Consider the following 13,931-nt stretch of genomic DNA (forward strand, 5'->3'; position numbering starts at 1 on the left):
AGCCCCACTTCCCGGATAGAAGCCTCTGCCATCCAGCTGTCCCTCCTCCCCATCCCGCTTCCCAGCCAGCCAGTGGCCTGGAGGTTCCCGTCTAGGAATCTGTGCGGAATGTCCCCTAGCCCCTGCGCCCACGAGCAGGGTGCTTTCACCCGACGCGGCAGCACCTAGTCTCGTGCCTGGGGAACGTTTTGCCATGTGCACACTCAGATTTTGTCTCTTCCCATCTGCACGGGGACACCTGGCTGGTCCCCACCATCCAGGTGCTGTGAGGACAGCCTCTACAGTATTATCCAGCAGCGCTGAGGTAACACCATGACAGACAGGCAGGGGGAGCCACCGAGGTGGTGGGGTGAGGGCTCCTTCTGCTCCCCGGGGCCTCTCACCTTCCTCCACTCTCCTGGAGGGGCCCCCACTCCTAGGGCACCTGTCCTCCCGGCACCCACCTGCTCCCCGTGTTGTCTCCCAACATCTCGGTGTCAGCCTCCTGGACCCCATAGCCCCCAGATGGAAAACGGGGGACCCTACCTGGTGAGCCTGGGCTCCAGGGCTGTCTGACCCCACTCGCACGCTCTGATGAGCCAGCTGTGCTGCAGAGGGCCCTTGCCGGAGGTGCTGAGAAGTGGCTCTTCAAGCCTCCTGAATGGTTGTGGGCTCTGTGCGCGGAACACTGCTCAGCCTCCTCGTGCTCCCTCTTGCCCTGACTCCCACTCAGGACCTGACTCCAGGGGCTGCTTCTCCAGAAAGCTCTCTCTGACCACTCCCCCCCCCACCCCGCTGCCCTGCCACAGGTCCAGCTTTCCCCTTTTGTACCCTGAGTCTCGGGTGCAGTGTGGACACCTCTACCTTCATTATCAGATGGGACGGTCCTGTCTTCCTTCCCCGTGGGACCAGGACCACTCCTCTCACAGAGGAGCTCCTCTCCTGAGCTTAGGACCAAAGGGGACCTGAATGCCTTTGCTGCCTTGCAAATAGAGGTCCCCAGACTCCCATGAGGACGAGGCAGGAGAGCAGCTGTGGGAATCCTGGGCACTGGGAAGCACCCAGATGGACTGAGATAAAGTGGGTGGGCTTCATGTCTCAGAGCAGGGGGGAGTAAGTGGGGGGATGGGGCTAATCAGAGATGTCTCCTGCTGAAGCAAGGAGACACGTGACAGTGGTATCTGCCCTGTGACTGCTGTGACCCCAGTACCCTTGCTCACACAGGCACACACATGTACCATCGATGGCTCCTACAGCACCTGGGCAGGGAAGGGGGTCAGCTGGCAGGGTGCAGGAGCGCACTCTGGGGAGGCAGGCAGGCGGCGGGAGCAGGGACCAGAGAGGCTGCTAAGTGCTATGGGCTAGGCTTTGTGCAAGGGGGTTCTTGTAAACACCGCACAGGCAGAACGCATGCGCATGTCCCTACAGTTCTGCTCCCTCCTGCACAAACTTGGATGGGGGCAGGGAGGGAGGAGGCAGGATACGGAAGGAAATTGTATGCTCACTCCTTCCACCGTAATGTGGGTGACAGCCTTCCAGAGAGACCAGCCGAGGACATGGAGCACAGAAGCAGAGCGGCCTGGCGGACACCAGGAGAGGGTGTGCTGTGCACCCGGGGGAGAAAGGGCGAGACCTGCCTGCCCAAGTCAGATGCAAATAGGAACTGACCAGGACTCTAGGCCTTGAGATGCTGGAGTCAGGGAGGACCAGGGCCATGGCCCTGGCAGATGAAATCAGGGAGTCTTTGGAGTTTGGATAGAAAAAACAGGGAAGCAGCCTTCTCAGCGTGCATTGGCTGCTCTGGAATAAAGTCCACCCATTGGTAGGCAGTTCTGCCAGTTACTGACTGTGTGACCATGGGCAAGTCACTTGAACCCTCTGGGCCCCAGACTTGAGGAATCACGGTGTAGAAAGGAGCACTGTGAGCTAGGACTAAGGACACTCGGAGCCTCATGCCGACTCTGTCCCTAACTCGTCTGTCCTTCCTACAGGATGAATGTGGAGAACATGACCACACGGGGTGGGTCAGTATTTGTGAATGAATGGTTGAGACTCTGTTGAGTTACTTAACTCCCTTGGTCTCATCTGCAGAGCAAGGTGTTTAGAATAGGGGGTCTCTGGGTCTAGCCCAAACATACAGGATTTAAATCTGTTTCACCTCATGGAGACAAGGTAATTTTTAGGAAATTTCTAATTGAGATTGATTTCTGAGTCCAGGCATCACAAATGGGTAAAAATAATACATCAGTATGGACTCCAGTTTGCCAGAAATAAAATCCCAGCCCAAACAGGCTTGGGCTGAAAGAATCATATATTAACCCATGTAACAGAAAAGTTGATGGTCTAGCTTCAGGCATGGCTGGATCCAGCACCCTAACAGGCTGGTTTGATGGTTCGTCTTGGCTCCACTGTCCTGTCAGTTTGCTCCTATCTTGGGGAGGCTCCTTGTTACAGTGGCGCTGCTGTGGCAGCAAGGAGACAGCTTCCCTTCAGTGACATCTGCAGAGGAAACCCACTCGGTCCTAAGAGCTGGCCTTTAGTGATACAGCCTTCTGCAGACCAGATGCAGTGGCCAGCGGTCTGAGGTCCCCAAAGCCAGGCGATGACGTCATCTCTACCTGGGCCCCTGGGCCAGATGGGAGGAAGGATCCCTAGGGGAATGGGTGCTCCCTGCCGCAGTCCACACGCATGGATGGCAGAGTGCCAGTGGCCAGAGCTGCTTCAGAGAGGGGTGAGAGGGACCCTGTGTGGGGTGCCATGGTACATAACTGCTGTTCCAGTTGTCCCCACTGAGATCTCCAATCCTATCTCTGTGTTCTCGGGGTCCCGGGTACTACAGGGCTAGAAAAAGAAGACCACATCCTGGCCTTCAAGACATGTGCTCCTCAAGGATGGGCCCCCACTTTCTGGCGAAGGCTGCCCTCTTGCGCTGGGACAATAACATCAGCTGCTGCCTGTGTTTCCAGGCCTCGCAAGCCGCTCTCCCCTGGAACAGACACTGGCCGTGTTGTCTAGAGTCCCTGCTCTTGCTCCGTGTCCTGGGAGGACCTGCAGCCTTCCTCCAGCCCTGCTTTGGAGCCGTGCCTCTGGGGAGTAGCCGTCTCCTCCCTCTCTCGAGGCAGAGCTGGGGTTCCCTCCTCTCTTCCGGAACACATTGCACACACAGCTTTCTGCACTCGCCGTCTGTGGTCTGTCTGTGCTCAGTGCTCCACAGAGCGGAGAGCCCCTCCTATCCACCCCACTGTCCTCAGGACTCCATGGTTTGCCGGCAATGCTGTGGGGAAGGAGTGGGGGAAGGGACAAGACCAGATTAGACAGGAAGGAGGGAAGCCGGCAGCCCTGCTCAGAAGCATGGACACCGGAGACGAATGACAGCAGGCAGTGCCATGTGGGGGTGGGGATCCCCAGGGCCAGGGACACACAGGAAGCACCCTAACAGAGGCTTCAGAAGCCCCAGCTCCTGTTTGCCCCATCACCCCTGTCCATTCAAGAAGGGCACACATCTGGGGACCCCAGAAACCTAAGGGCTTCTGACAAAACAACACAGCAGACCTGACTGGCCCCAAACCAAGCCCAGAGCCTTCTGTTATGAGCCTTGTTCTGTTTTGGTCAAAAATTGATTGCACCCTGAATGCTTTGTGGGGACCACTGAAGGCAGAGCACCTGTTTCCTGCTCTGATGGTGGGGGCTGTAGAAGCAGAGACCCCCCCCACACATACACACCCTGCTGCCAGGGAGGGGGGATAACAGCCCCCATTCTCACAGAGCAGGGACCCCTCACCCCATCAACACCATCCCAGCTGCCCCATCAGGACCCTGGAGCCCCCCGACTCTACTGTGCAGGCCTAGGCCCCTGAAGTGGGTGGACTTGTACCAAAGGGTCTTATTTGGGGAGACAGGAGTGTTGTAGAGGCCCTGTGAATTGGGGTTCGATTTCCTGAAGCAACAGGCCCAGGCGCCTCTGTCATAGGTCACAGCGAAGATTCAGTGAGCCTTGGCCTGGCGCCTGGCCCGGGGATGCACAGACAGCAGTCATGCCGCCCTCACTCCAGGGGTGAGGCAGGGTTAGCAGCCCCCGCCCACCTCTAGCCCTGCTTCCCCTCTGAGCCTCAGTCCAGGTTTAAAGGCAGAATGCGCCCCCCTCCCAACGCAGAGGAGCCCACCCACAGAGCTGAGATGGTCATGGCAGAGGAAAGGAAAGCCAGTGTCAACCCCGAGAAAGCCCCGGCCAGACAGGGTGATGGTGGCCAGGAGCAGTTTTGGCCCAGGAAGTGACCAAAGAGGCCAAGTGCTCGGCCTAGGCCTGAGCTGCTGGCCCGGACACACCTGATGTTCAAAACCTGGCGGGAGGCCTAGAGACTGCGGGCTGGCTTCAGGATGAGGGGCATGCTGCATAGCCCGCAGAGTCGGGGTCGATGTGTGGCCCAGGTGTGATTGGCAGGGAGAGCCATGGGCGCCTGGGGAAAGGCAGGCTGCCATGGAGGGGAGGGCTGCATGCGCAGGGGCCTCATGGGGCAGCCGTCTTGCTCTAGGGCAGGAAACACAGGGTCGGTCTCACCCTTTGACTCTCTGCCCTGAAAAGCTGCCATCACAGAGATCGCCACGCAGGGGAGTAGGCAATCCACGGAGGGTTCCGAGCAGGATGGGCTCACAAGGTCGGGCTTCACAGCAGTCCTGCCGGGGAAGCTGTCAGTCCCTTTTGCATATGGCCAAAAGAAGCTACAAGAAAGGTCCAGCCACCAGGCCCAGGGCCACCTCCTGGCCTGACCAGGCTGTCACTGGCCTTGGACAGGTGTTTCTCTGCCTGGGCCCCGAAAGCAAAGTCAGAACCCTGCCGAACTTGGAGCAGCCCCTCTGACCGTCAAGAGCCCCGGGGCCGTCGGCAGCAGCTCACAGGGGGCCCGGTGGGGGTTTTCAACCAAACCTTCAAGGCTCCCCTTGCTCCCCCTTTTCCACTGCTTCAACGGTGACAAGCCCAGCAGTGGCCTTCCCAGGCTGGCCACAACCTCCCCATCCCTGTGGTCCCACAAGCATTAAGCCCAGGCAAAACCTGGCTGGGACTTTACCCCCAAATGCCAGCCCCATGGGGTCAGGGCAGCCAGGCCCGTGTATCCCATCTGTCCTGAGGCCACAGCATGGTGCCTGCCGGCCGCCGAAGGCCTCCTTTGCTCGCCGGTCTGGCTTCTGTGCCCGCTCTCCTCCATGAGCGCCTCCAGCACCTTCCCGTGAATGTGCATGAGGTGACCCATGTGGGCCCGCCTGTTTGCAGAGGCTCTGAGTGCAGCCCATAGCTGCTCCCACTCAGGAGAGAGGACAGGAGGTTCCTCTGTACCCGCTGAGCCCCCAGATGCTTTGAATGTGCCGTTCTCTCTGCCCCGCTGGTTCAGGGGATGACCCCCACAGGGAGCACAGGGCTCTTCAATGGAGAGCGGAGAGGGAAGATGTCCCCTCCTGGCCTCCAGAGGCTTCTCCCGATCTTGCCCCTTGCACTGGGCTCTGGCAGTGGTGGGTGGAAGCCAGGTCTGGGATTGTATCTGGAGACTCGTCTGGGGCTAGAAGCATCAGGGCCACCAGAATATCCCCATGGGAGCGGTTTGGGGGAGCAGGCAAGTGGGGCTCACTGCTGTATAAGGAATGGGGGGTCAGGGCGAGGGGGTGCCTTTCCCAGGTGAGACAGGTGGCACCAGATGCGGGGCTGGGCCCAGATGGTGGAGAACCTTCCACAAACTGTCCCCGGGGTTACCCCTGCTGTTCATCTGGGAGAGAGGGACTGGCACAGACGCAGGGCTCAGGGGTTTGCTGACATAAATCAAGCCTCTTTGAGCACTGTTGCAAATCCTTTATAACCTCTCTGATTCTGTCCTTGGGAGAAAATGCTAGAAGCAGACTCCCTGGCTCAAAGGACATAAACATTTCTTGCTTGAAGAAACTGAAACCCATTGACACGCCGCGCCCTGGGGACCAGGATGGGGGTCTTGTGGCCTCTCTGCTTCCACACTGGGCTCTTGCCTCACTTGTTGGGTGACAGTGTATCTCACTAGTGTTCTGGCCACTGACCTGTCATCCCTACTGTGCTGTTAAATGCCCCGACCGTACACGGCGACGTGTCTCACGGGGTCTTAGTGTCCTGGGGGTGATTTGTGCGAGCTCCGTGTGCATCAAGGACATCACGTCCGACCCCCCTTAGGGCCCACAGTTTCCCTGTTCTGTTGTCTGTCGCGGAGTTTCCTGTGGTCAAACCTCTCGCTCTGCGGGGTCTGCTTCTGGTCCAAGAGCCCGCGAGGTACCCGGCTTGTCCTCCAGATTGGCGTGGGTCCCTGGTTCCTGAAACTCTGGAGCACATCTGGAATGCGTTTCGGTGCTGGGCGGACGTGAGCTTCTCATTGGCTGCTTCTCGCACCCGCTCCCCAATTCCATCTCTGACCAACCGGACCCCCGATGCTCCGGGGCGCGGCCGGGGGTTCTTGCGACGTCGCGCTCATGCCACCAGCCCCTCTCGCGGCTGTGTTATCACCATCTTTCCTGTTTAGCAACACTCTGCCCTGGTTTTTGTTTCCCAGAACTTCTCAGCCATTTTTAGGAACTTTATAGTCATTTCGGCAAATTCTGCTGGGGTTGGACGGGATGTGTGTTACGTTCTGAAGGGACAGAAAAGTGCACCCCGCAGTCATCCCACTCTCCTGCCCTCCCTCTCCGGACCCCCTCACCTCTCCCCCTCACCTCTTCCCCGTGCCTCTTGCTGGAGCTGCACTCGGCTCCACCCTGCGGGTCACCTGCTGAACTCGGTCCCCGCAGCATCGTCACCTCGAGCCCTGATCCCCCAGCAGCTTGTCCTCACTCTACCCACCACAGCTGGAGCCCGACTGCTGCCCCAGGGAAAGGAAGGACTTGACAGTTAATTCCTCCGAAAGAGGGAGTCAGAACTTTCTCCTGCACCCAGTGGAAAGCGCCCTGACCTTTGCTCTTTGACCCCAATACCTTTTGCCTAAAAGGGAAAAGACTCAGGCACTATTCTACTCATTGGTTGGTTTAGGGGCCATTTGGGTCACGATGGGCCCGACTGTCCCTTCACAAGACTGCGAGCATCTTGGAATGGTTGGTTGGCTCTTTTTTTAAAGAACAAGAAACTTACTAGGAACTGCAGGTTCTACCTTTCTTGGAAGTCCTGGAGTTTTTACTTGCAGCTGGCTGGAAGGAGGGAGGAATGGCACCACTGTTTTTGCCGTTTTAGCTCCCCTAGCAACGCAGGGCCCGGCTCCAGCCTCAGGGCCAGAGAGGGCTCTGGAGCTCTGCTGGTCTGAGCCTGGTGCAAGGCCAGGAGTCAAGGGCACTTTGGCCACAGCCTCTCCCCGGCATCACGCACTGCGATCTCCAGGTAATTACTAATGGACGCGGGTCCTGACAGGATCAAAACCACAGGCAGCTTCCCTAGCAGGTCCTGCCTGTCGTGTGGTGGGCCATGCAGTGTGTATACAGTGTGAAGGTGGAGACACAGGGCTTACAGGCCAGCGATCATGAATGGTGTGGTGGGTGTTCACTGGGACGTGACAGCCTGCTATGGGCCAGGCCGGTCGCTATCTCTGGTCCCAGGTGAGCCGTGGGTGCCCGGAAGCCGTCACCCAGTCTGGAGGTAGCCAGGGGTCCTGGGACTCCTTCTTGCCCTCAGGGGCCACAGCACACTGTTTGCTTTCTTGATGCACAAAGTCCCGAGTCATTGCCTCAGAGACCAGACTAGAGAGTCCCCATGGAGGGACAGCCTCCTGTGTTGCTGGGCCTGACCCCAGCTGACCCAGTAGACATTGATAAGGGAGTGGGGACATTGCCTGTCCCCTCCCAGACCAGAGAGAGCTCCTAGGGATGGCCCTGGCCTTTGCTGCCTCCTCCAGCCTGTCTTCAGCATCCCGGACTCCAGGAACTCCTGTCCTGAGGCCGCGTGGGGAATGAGGTAACAGAGTCCGGCAGCTGTGTTGATTCTAAAGCCACTGCAAGCACATGGGGAATGGGGTGCTGAGGGGGTGAGGGGAGGGCTGAGGCAGGGCTGCACCCAGGATTAGGCCGTCCGTGCGGTCAGACGTGGCCTGGGAGAGGTGAGAGGAAAGGAGGGAAGCTCCCACAGTCTGGTCAGTGCCGGGGTGCCGCGACGGTCCCAGACCAAGGGCACAGGTGTGAGCTGATCCCCTATAGCAGAGACCCATGGCAAGTTCTAGAATCACCACGACTACCCCAGCTTCCATACCCCGGCATGAGTGATCCTTCCCCAACCCGATTTCAACCCCTCAGTGGATCCCTCTTGTTCATAGGGAGAGATAGAGAATTTGCTCCTGTGACAGGCCCTGAGGCCCTTCCCGCCTAGCAGCATCTCCGGCCTCCGCGAGCATCTCCTGGTCCCACAGCTCTGGGTATCCCTCTCCTGCACCATGTGCTCCGCAGCACAGAGTACTGCCTTCCCCAGCAGAGGAAATGTTAGTAGATAAATGACATTTCTATTAACCTCATTTCCATCAGCGTAGGAAGGTTATGGAGAATATTTGAATCCTAATGCTTTATTTGGAAAGGATCCCAAACATCACGCCATCTGGAGTCCAAGTTCTGGGCTGGGCAGATTCTCAGGACGCTCCTCTGAGCATTGTACTGGGGGTGGATGGAGACCTCAGTGCTGAGCGCCCACTCCCTCAGCGGCTGGAGGGGCCCCTGAAGGGGGAAGCCCAGGTCCTGCCTTTGAGCAGCGCAAACTCTGGGTGGAGACAGAAGCCTGGCCTGGGCCCTGTAAGTGGGTGAGGCTGTCTGGGGTCAAGCCGTGCTGGCCAAGGGGCCTTCACACCTTCCAGAGCCCCACCTGGACGGCAGGCCTGCTGGATTCGTAGACACTGGTTGTCCCCGGGGACAAAGGAGACATCATTCCCACGTGTGTGAGTCAGCAGCCACGTGGGGACAGGGTGTCCACACCTGGCCACCGGGCTGCTGGCAATACAGAGCTGTGGATTTGGAAGTGCTCCGACCCCCTGGTCTCTCCGCAGAGCCTGGCCTCGCCTGTGTCTCTCCTTCCCGGCCAAGCTCTTGCTGAATTTGAGAACCCCACTCCTCTCGTGTGTTGTCTCACCGCCGACTGGGGATGCCGGGAGTATGGCCAGAAGCTGCCGGGCTAGCTCCATGGGTCCCCGCCGCATCTGCCCTTGGAACTGCCAAGCCCTGAGCTCCTTGTTACCAAGTCCAGGACTGCTTCCTTTGACTCTGGCCAATACCAGGCCCCGTCTCTGTAGCACGACCCCCAGCCCCCAGGCTCTGCCTCTGCTCTCTCCCTGGCGCCATTCACTCTCTCTGTCAGTCTGCTCTCCTGGAGTGATTGCCTCATTCTTGCACCCTTAGGTGCCTTCTGGACCCGCGCAATTCCTGAATTTTCTCCCCCATGTGCTCCGGGGTCAGTGCCTCCATGCATCTCCAAATTCCAGGCCGACCTTTGGGGGGCAGCCTTGACACCTTGCAGCCCTCATGCCCACGGCCCGTCAGCTGGTCACCATTTGTTGACTCACAGTCCCCGACATCAAAAGCACCGTCACTTGCTCCTTTGTCATGGCCCCCACCCTCCTTCGGGTGCCATCTGCTGTCTGTATCCACGCAGCGGGCCCACAGCTGGTCTTCACAGCTGGGGCACCCCCCAGCTTCAGCCCAGCCATCTCCAAGTACACCTGTGGCTTGTGGGTGTTCAAAGATGAGCTGACACACGGATCGTGGACCCTCACCTTGCGTTACTGACCCAGAGCAGGGTCCACAAAGCAGGCCCATGGGCCAAATCCAGTGCCTGATTTTGTGAATGGAGTTTTATTGAGATGCCCATTCATTTACACACTGTCTGTGACTAATTTGCCAAACAAAGGCAGCGTTGAGTCATTGTGACAGAGAACATGCGTCCCTCAAAATCTAAAACGCTACCCGGCCCTTTATGGGAAGCTCCCTGACACCTGTCCTTGACAATCAGCGAGCCTCCCAGTTACGCAGACCCCAGCGCAAATCCAGCCCCTTCTGGGACAAACAACGTAAGCCCCTTTAGGCTCCGTTTTCTAAGGTGTGGAATGGGAGCAGACATCCTCCCTGTATCGTGAGTTTTGCAAATACAAACTGCATATGACGTGGTTGGTGAATCAGGGACCATGGTTTGTGCTGCACAGACCACCAGCGGTCCCGTCGTGGCCTGTAGGCCGGGGTCTTGTTCTGATGGGAAACTCACTCTACAGGCAAGGAGGAAAACCCCACAACAGGTGCAGGCCTTATGGCTGGCTTGTTTGAGCAGCTTTCACTGCCGTGTCTCCTGCCAGCAAGGTGGGGCCTGGCAGGGACTGGGCTACCAGAGGGCTCCCAACCTCTTCCTTGTTCCTGCTGGGAAGCACCCATGGCAGAAACTCTCCAACCCCCTACACTACTCCAGACTCCCGTATTTCCTGCAACACACCCACCATTCTGAAGGCCAGAGCTGTCTTCCTCTGCACACTCATTGGTGCCCAGCCCAGAGGTGGGTCCAGGCTGCTTATGAACACGCGTGACCATAATGGTGGGTCGCTTGAACACCATGAGAGCCTGCATTTAGCACAGGGGCTACACTAAATTCAAGCCAATCTGTCTGAGCCCAGAGTGTGCAGAGACTGGGCCTCAGCTGGGTACCTTTCCTAGAGGAGCTTATGCTCATTGGCTGTATTGGTTATCGATTGGTTATCAAAGGCTGTGTGACAAATGTTCCCTGGGCAGCTGCTTGAAAAAAACATGCATGTGCTACACCACTGTAGGGGGGGGAGCCAGGTGTTCAGGCACAACTGAGCTGTGTCCTCTGCTTTAGGTCTTGCCCAGGGTGGCACGCAGGGCAGCTGTCTCATCTGAAGGCTGGACTGGGGAAGGAGCCATTTCTAAGTGCACTTGTGTTGGCAGGCCTCTGTTTCATGGGCTGTTGGACAAAAGCCTCCCTGGGCTCCTTGTCATGGCGAGCCTCTGCAGGGGGTGTCTCCCTGCATGGCTGCTGGCTCCCTCCCTGCATGGCTGCTGGGAAAGGGTAGGACAGAGGGCCAGCCAGATGGGCACTAGCCGTGGGGAAGCACAGTCTCCTGGAAGCCAATCATGGGGCCACCACCTTCCGTGTCTGACACATTCTGCTGGTCAGAAGCACGTGCTCTCAGGAGGGAATCACACAAGGGAGGGTGTGAGTACCAGGAGGCGGGACCATGGAGCGCCACCACCATCAGCCATCAGGATGCCGGCATCCAAGGCTGTGGAAGTTAGAGTGTCAAGGACACACCTGGGCTGCTCCTGGCCCACAAAGGAACTGAGAGGAGGGCGGATGTTTAAACATGTCAGTGATGGGACTACTGACAGTCCCCACGGGGACACAGCCAAAGCAGGCCCAGGACACTGCCCACACCTACTGAACAAATGAGTTTGGAGCAAGATCCTGTGTTCAGGCTGCGTTACAGAGTGCCTCCTCCTTGCTGGCCGCAGAGTTGCTTCATTTCACCTCTGAGACCTGTTCAGTCTGGTCTTTTCTCCTGTTTTGCAAAAGAAACTGAGGCGCAGAGATTGAACCGTGTCCCAAGTCCCACAGGCTGAGCCCAGATCCTAATCTCACCATCCAGGGCTTCGTCCATGACCTTCCACCTGCAGCCTCATAGCCTGGAGTCCTTGACACTGACTGTTTTTGAAGACAGTTTTAGGGACCTGCTTCCCGATTTTTCTTGTTAAGCTTCCTGAGAGTTGTGTTAGTTCCCGCTCAGCACTGAGCAGATTGGAGGAAAAATGGGCACTTGAGCTCAAGTGAGGGGCTCAGGCTGAGTGAGATAGGGCTGGGCTGCAGTGGCTGCTCCAGGAACCCAGAAACGTGGCCTTGAATCCCCCGCCCTCCCTTAGGCATTGTGCTAGACACTGGGCTGCCTGGCATCGAGTGTGGTGTGAGTCGAGTCCCCGGGCCGGGCCCTTCTCAGTCTTCCCGTGCAGGAAAGGCAGCGGTGAGAGCCCGCCGCCTGGGGTTATGGGGGTGAGGCGAACCCAGACAAAAGGCTTGCACGCGCACCCCCGCGCCACCCTCAGCACCATGGTCACACCCCACTGCTGGGTCACCATGATTCCAGCAGCTGCAGACTAGATGAGAGCACGCTCTTCAAAAGGCCCTGCAGGCTTCTGGCGAGCAGGGGCTTCCGCTTGAGAAAAGGGTGATCCGTGTCTTTTGTGTTCATTACAGATTTATAAAACACGATCTCCTCACTTTGAATTCTGTCGTAGGCTTTTTTTAAACATCGCAGTACGATGTCGAACTGAGCACTCGTTTACAGACCCGGAGTTTCTCTGGGTGGCCCTGGCAGCTGCCTGGCCTCCTGCAGGGCCCCAGGCATTGGACTTGACATTGGGTGACAACAGGGACTCTCCTATCTTCTTTCTAGGGACTGTGCCCCTGCCCCAGAAGTGCACGAAGCTTTTGTGTTTCCGGGCTCTGCTCACCTTTTGAGATTCTGCTCCTTTCCCAGGTTCCTGCGCTGAGTCATTGTTCCGTCTCCAGTCTTGACTTGCCCCCCACTGAGCTGAAGAACTATGATCTGGTTAAGCCTCCTTTCTGTATTGCAAAGGCCCCAGAGGTTAGATAATTACGCAGAACTGGAGTCTGTCTCCAGGTGTCTTGGCCGAGAGGAACAAATTGTATTGGCAGAGTTTGCCGAAAAGGTAAACTACGTTAGAGAATTCTATTTCCTGTTTGCTTCGACAGGAAATCAGAGAGCATGTTGGGCCAGAAAAATGGTGATGTAGTTAAAGGGAACTGATGAGTGTGTAATTTTTTTATTATATCAAACAAATACTTGTCTCGTTATATTGAAATGTTATCAGTGATCCTCAAGGCATCAGTTAAAAAATTGTTCTACCCAAATAATAAATCCCTGGGTTACAGAAAGTGAAAGAAACCTAGCATAGCCTAGCATGGCCTAGCATAGTCTAACATGATTTAGCATGATCTAGCATGGCCTAACATGGTCTAACATGACTTATCATGATCTAGCATGGTCTAACATGGCCTAGCATAATATAACATAGCCTAGCATGGTCCAGCATAATCAAGCATGATCTAACATGACCTAGCATGGCCTAATATGATCTAGCATGGCCTATCATGGTCTAAGATGATCTAGAATGGCCTGGCATGGTCTAGCATAATCTAAAATGCTAGCACAACCTAGCATGATCTAACCTGACCTAGCATGGTCTAATATGATCTAACATGACCTAGCATGGCCTAGCATGATCTAACATGGTCTAGCCCGACCTATCATGGCCTAGCATGATCTGACATGACCTAGCATGGCCTAGTGTGACCTAGCATGATATGATATGGCCTACCATGACCTAGCATGACTCAGCATGATCTAGCATGGTCTGACATGGCCTAGCATAGTTCAGCACTGGCAGAAGCCCAGCACGGCCCCAGGTGCCACTAGCACCTGGATGACCATCTGTCCGATGTGACCCCAGCAGATACCCTACACTGTTGCCCTTCCCATTCCCACCCCTTATGTGGCCCTCGCTTCCCAGGCCCATAGTCACATGTCGAATCCTCCCCGTTATTGAAAGACACCCTTTTCCAGGAAAGACCCCGTGTCCCCCAGCCAGAAATGAATTCTCATGGCCCCTTGAACCTATCTTCCCATTACACGCTCTACCATGATTACTGCGATTTCTCTCTTGTTACACGTGTTGCTGCATTTTGTGTCCACCCACCCCTCAGTGCCAAGCCTAGAGCCTGGGGGATACTCAGGAAAATGTCAGCACATTACACTGTGGCGACAACCAGTCACCTAGTCCTAGCGGCTTAGTTACCAGCGGCCATTTCTCTCTCACGTTCCCTGTTCTCTTCCGCCAACTGTGTCTCTCCTGCTCCCTGTTGTCTTCTCCCCAAGACACAGACTGAGGAGTCAGCCCCCGCAGGGGAA

General features: G+C 56.9%; 1 protein-coding gene across 3 annotated transcripts in view; it reads left to right on the top strand.

The window, feature by feature from the left end:
• SDK1 (sidekick cell adhesion molecule 1) overlaps window positions 1-13,931 on the top strand; it is an 854,095-nt gene that overhangs the window by 794,344 nt on the left and 45,820 nt on the right. The gene's annotated exons all lie outside the window — the stretch shown is intronic.

This window comes from Mustela erminea, chromosome 20 (assembly GCF_009829155.1).
Source record: "Mustela erminea isolate mMusErm1 chromosome 20, mMusErm1.Pri, whole genome shotgun sequence".
NCBI classification, from domain to species: Eukaryota; Metazoa; Chordata; class Mammalia; order Carnivora; family Mustelidae; genus Mustela; species Mustela erminea.